Source organism: Hyperolius riggenbachi, chromosome 4 (assembly GCF_040937935.1).
Source record: "Hyperolius riggenbachi isolate aHypRig1 chromosome 4, aHypRig1.pri, whole genome shotgun sequence".
Lineage (NCBI taxonomy): Eukaryota > Metazoa > Chordata > Amphibia > Anura > Hyperoliidae > Hyperolius > Hyperolius riggenbachi.
In genome coordinates, this window is record NC_090649.1 from 8,423,284 (window position 1) to 8,428,283 (window position 5,000).

General features: G+C 47.0%; 6 non-coding genes across 6 annotated transcripts; 3 read left to right on the forward strand and 3 right to left on the reverse strand.

The window, feature by feature from the left end:
- The first annotated feature begins 608 nt into the window (after positions 1–608).
- On the forward strand, positions 609–680 carry TRNAG-UCC (transfer RNA glycine (anticodon UCC)). The gene has a single exon. It is a non-coding gene; the product is annotated as a tRNA-Gly (tRNA).
- Positions 681–1,177: 497 nt separating this feature from the next.
- On the reverse strand, positions 1,178–1,251 carry TRNAN-GUU (transfer RNA asparagine (anticodon GUU)). The gene has a single exon. It is a non-coding gene; the product is annotated as a tRNA-Asn (tRNA).
- Positions 1,252–2,239: 988 nt separating this feature from the next.
- TRNAG-UCC (transfer RNA glycine (anticodon UCC)) lies at positions 2,240–2,311 on the forward strand. Its single transcript has one exon. It is a non-coding gene; the product is annotated as a tRNA-Gly (tRNA).
- A 497-nt stretch (positions 2,312–2,808) lies between these two features.
- TRNAN-GUU (transfer RNA asparagine (anticodon GUU)) lies at positions 2,809–2,882 on the reverse strand. Its single transcript has one exon. It is a non-coding gene; the product is annotated as a tRNA-Asn (tRNA).
- Positions 2,883–3,863: 981 nt separating this feature from the next.
- Positions 3,864–3,935, forward strand: TRNAG-UCC (transfer RNA glycine (anticodon UCC)). Its single transcript has one exon. It is a non-coding gene; the product is annotated as a tRNA-Gly (tRNA).
- Positions 3,936–4,432: 497 nt separating this feature from the next.
- Positions 4,433–4,506, reverse strand: TRNAN-GUU (transfer RNA asparagine (anticodon GUU)). The gene has a single exon. It is a non-coding gene; the product is annotated as a tRNA-Asn (tRNA).
- Between the last annotated feature and the right edge of the window lie 494 nt (positions 4,507–5,000).

The following is a 5,000-nucleotide window of genomic DNA, read 5'->3' on the forward strand; positions in this document are numbered from 1 at the left end:
TGCTGGGCCCATAACCCAGAGGTCGATGGATCGAAACCATCCTCTGCTAGGCATGAATTCATTTTTGCACCTTGCTTTATCGCATGGGCAAAACGGTTTCCATTGCCCTGTAAGAGAAAGTGTAATAAGGGCCCTGCTGTAACGTACATATTAGGGTAGCTAAGACTACTCCTGGGCCGTTCTTGTAGTTGAAGAGATGGGTGAACTGTGACACCGCACTTAAAAAAAAAAACAAAAAAAAAAAAAAACAGCAAACAGAGAAGCTTCCCCATATTGGAGCATTGGATTTGGTCAAGTCTTAAGCCAATGTGTTGTAGGGCACAAGTAAGCTTTGGGTTAGCAGGAATGGTTGCATGGCCACCTAGCTTTTCATCCTTCCCACCCTTGCCCTGGAATCTTCCAGACTTCAAATTGCTGTCCTTTGCTGTGTGTGTTGCACCAGCATCATCCAGGGGGGCACATGATCTTTCTGAAGTCTTGAATTGAAGTCTGTAAGCAGTATCACCATGTGTCCCACTGCTTACATCTAGCAAAGTAGGCAAATAAGCAAGCTCATTTTTCTCTTGGGTATATTGCAATGGTACATGCTAGGCGAGTTTCAGCATGTAGCGTTGGTGGTATAGTGGTGAGCATAGCTGCCTTCCAAGCAGTTGACCCGGGTTCGATTCCCGGCCAACGCATGTGAGCTTGCTTTTGGCACCCTACAATTCCATGGAAGACAAGACCAAGACAAGATCTCTGAACAGTTAGGACATCCTGCACCTGCTCAGTCTCTGGAGAGGTTCCATTCCGGTGCAGCAGACTCTACGCCAGCTTAAAGTTCTTTCTAAATGGTCAACACTTAATGCAGACACTCTATAATGTTCTAAACAAATAGCTAGCAAGGCACTAAGGCGAGCCTGTCCTTGGGTGGGCTTGAACTGCCTTTCTTTGGCTTGACAGCCGTCGCCAGGCTTTGGGTTCGATCCCCGGCTAATACTTTACTGCTGCTTCTGGGGTACAGAAAACTTCATTTGGTCACAGACACTGCCAGGGATGTCTGTTGTATCACTAAGACATGAACTTGATGCTGCTCACCCTTTTCATGAACGTGAATGAGATTCCAACGTGTCTCAAATGAATCTACATGGCTATCTGGGGTTCTCTTCGGACAACTGTTGAACACAAAAGGAAAGGCCGTCCCTGGGTGGGCTTGAACCACCAACCTTTCGGTTAACAGCCGAACGCACTAACCGATTGCGCCACAGAGACTGTGCCTGCAGTTGTTGCTAAATGATTTTATGGGGATGTATGTGTGTCTTGTGGAGTGAGGAAGTAAGTCTGCTCCAAGAAGTTTAACGCCACTTTTTCCCACAATGAAGCATTCACTGTATGGCAGCAGAGTGGCGCAGCGGAAGCGTGCTGGGCCCATAACCCAGAGGTCGATGGATCGAAACCATCCTCTGCTAGGTGTACGTTGGTTTTTATACCTTGCTTACCATATGGGCCAATTGTCGGCCATAGCCCCTTAAGAGAAAGTGTCATTAGGGCCTTGCTGTAACATAGATAGTAGTGTAACTATTTCAACTAATGTACCCTTCTTAAACTTGAAGGTTGAATACAAACAGAAGCAGAGTGGCGCAGCGGAAGCGTGCTGGGCCCATAACCCAGAGGTCGATGGATCGAAACCATCCTCTGCTAGGCATGAATTCATTTTTGCACCTTGCTTTATCGCATGGGCAAAACGGTTTCCATTGCCCTGTAAGAGAAAGTGTAATAAGGGCCCTGCTGTAACGTACATATTAGGGTAGCTAAGACTACTCCTGGGCCGTTCTTGTAGTTGAAGAGATGGGTGAACTGTGACACCGCACTTAAAAAAAAAAAAAACAAAAAAAAAAAACAGCAAACAGAGAAGCTTCCCCATATTGGAGCATTGGATTTGGTCAAGTCTTAAGCCAATGTGTTGTAGGGCACAAGTAAGCTTTGGGTTAGCAGGAATGGTTGCATGGCCACCTAGCTTTTCATCCTTCCCACCCTTGCCCTGGAATCTTCCAGACTTCAAATTGCTGTCCTTTGCTGTGTGTGTTGCACCAGCATCATCCAGGGGGGCACATGATCTTTCTGAAGTCTTGAATTGAAGTCTGTAAGCAGTATCACCATGTGTCCCACTGCTTACATCTAGCAAAGTAGGCAAATAAGCAAGCTCATTTTTCTCTTGGGTGTATTGCAATGGTACATGCTAGGCGAGTTTCAGCATGTAGCGTTGGTGGTATAGTGGTGAGCATAGCTGCCTTCCAAGCAGTTGACCCGGGTTCGATTCCCGGCCAACGCATGTGAGCTTGCTTTTGGCACCCTACAATTCCATGGAAGACAAGACCAAGACAAGATCTCTGAACAGTTAGGACATCCTGCACCTGCTCAGTCTCTGGAGAGGTTCCATTCCGGTGCAGCAGACTCTACGCCAGCTTAAAGTTCTTTCTAAATGGTCAACACTTAATGCAGACACTCTATAATGTTCTAAACAAATAGCTAGCAAGGCACTAAGGCGAGCCTGTCCTTGGGTGGGCTTGAACTGCCTTTCTTTGGCTTGACAGCCGTCGCCAGGCTTTGGGTTCGATCCCCGGCTAATACTTTACTGCTGCTTCTGGGGTACAGAAAACTTCATTTGGTCACAGACACTGCCAGGGATGTCTGTTGTATCACTAAGACATGAACTTGATGCTGCTCACCCTTTTCATGAACGTGAATGAGATTCCAACGTGTCTCAAATTAATCTACATGGCTATCTGGGGTTCTCTTCGGACAACTGTTGAACACAAAAGGAAAGGCCGTCCCTGGGTGGGCTTGAACCACCAACCTTTCGGTTAACAGCCGAACGCGCTAACCGATTGCGCCACAGAGACTGTGCCTGCAGTTGTTGCTAAATGATTTTATGGGGATGTATGTGTGTCTTGTGGAGTGAGGAAGTAAGTCTGCTCCAAGAAGTTTAACGCCACTTTTTCCCACAATGAAGCATTCACTGTATGGCAGCAGAGTGGCGCAGCGGAAGCGTGCTGGGCCCATAACCCAGAGGTCGATGGATCGAAACCATCCTCTGCTAGGTGTACGTTGGTTTTTATACCTTGCTTACCATATGGGCCAATTGTCGGCCATAGCCCCTTAAGAGAAAGTGTCATTAGGGCCTTGCTGTAACATAGATAGTAGTGTAACTATTTCAACTAATGTACCCTTCTTAAACTTGAAGGTTGAATACAAACAGAAGCAGAGTGGCGCAGCGGAAGCGTGCTGGGCCCATAACCCAGAGGTCGATGGATCGAAACCATCCTCTGCTAGGCATGAATTCATTTTTGCACCTTGCTTTATCGCATGGGCAAAACGGTTTCCATTGCCCTGTAAGAGAAAGTGTAATAAGGGCCCTGCTGTAACGTACATATTAGGGTAGCTAAGACTACTCCTGGGCCGTTCTTGTAGTTGAAGAGATGGGTGAACTGTGACACCGCACTTAAAAAAAAAAAAAAAAAAAACAGCAAACAGAGAAGCTTCCCCATATTGGAGCATTGGATTTGGTCAAGTCTTAAGCCAATGTGTTGTAGGGCACAAGTAAGCTTTGGGTTAGCAGGAATGGTTGCATGGCCACCTAGCTTTTCATCCTTCCCACCCTTGCCCTGGAATCTTCCAGACTTCAAATTGCTGTCCTTTGCTGTGTGTGTTGCACCAGCATCATCCAGGGGGGCACATGATCTTTCTGAAGTCTTGAATTGAAGTCTGTAAGCAGTATCACCATGTGTCCCACTGCTTACATCTAGCAAAGTAGGCAAATAAGCAAGCTCATTTTTCTCTTGGGTATATTGCAATGGTACATGCTAGGCGAGTTTCAGCATGTAGCGTTGGTGGTATAGTGGTGAGCATAGCTGCCTTCCAAGCAGTTGACCCGGGTTCGATTCCCGGCCAACGCATGTGAGCTTGCTTTTGGCACCCTACAATTCCATGGAAGACAAGACCAAGACAAGATCTCTGAACAGTTAGGACATCCTGCACCTGCTCAGTCTCTGGAGAGGTTCCATTCCGGTGCAGCAGACTCTATGCCAGCTTAAAGTTCTTTCTAAATGGTCAACACTTAATGCAGACACTCTATAATGTTCTAAACAAATAGCTAGCAAGGCACTAAGGCGAGCCTGTCCTTGGGTGGGCTTGAACTGCCTTTCTTTGGCTTGACAGCCGTCGCCAGGCTTTGGGTTCGATCCCCGGCTAATACTTTACTGCTGCTTCTGGGGTACAGAAAACTTCATTTGGTCACAGACACTGCCAGGGATGTCTGTTGTATCACTAAGACATGAACTTGATGCTGCTCACCCTTTTCATGAACGTGAATGAGATTCCAACGTGTCTCAAATGAATCTACATGGCTATCTGGGGTTCTCTTCGGACAACTGTTGAACACAAAAGGAAAGGCCGTCCCTGGGTGGGCTTGAACCACCAACCTTTCGGTTAACAGCCGAACGCGCTAACCGATTGCGCCACAGAGACTGTGCTTGCAGTTGCTGCTAAATGATTTTATGGGGATGTATGTGTGTCTTGTGGAGTGAGGAAGTAAGTCTGCTCCAAGAAGTTTAACGCCACTTTTTCCCACAATGAAGCATTCACTGTATGGCAGCAGAGTGGCGCAGCGGAAGCGTGCTGGGCCCATAACCCAGAGGTCGATGGATCGAAACCATCCTCTGCTAGGTGTACGTTGGTTTTTATACCTTGCTTACCATATGGGCCAATTGTCGGCCATAGCCCCTTAAGAGAAAGTGTCATTAGGGCCTTGCTGTAACATAGATAGTAGTGTAACTATTTCAACTAATGTACCCTTCTTAAACTTGAAGGTTGAATACAAACAGAAGCAGAGTGGCGCAGCGGAAGCGTGCTGGGCCCATAACCCAGAGGTCGATGGATCGAAACCATCCTCTGCTAGGCATGAATTCATTTTTGCACCTTGCTTTATCGCATGGGCAAAACGGTTTCCATTGCCCTGTAAG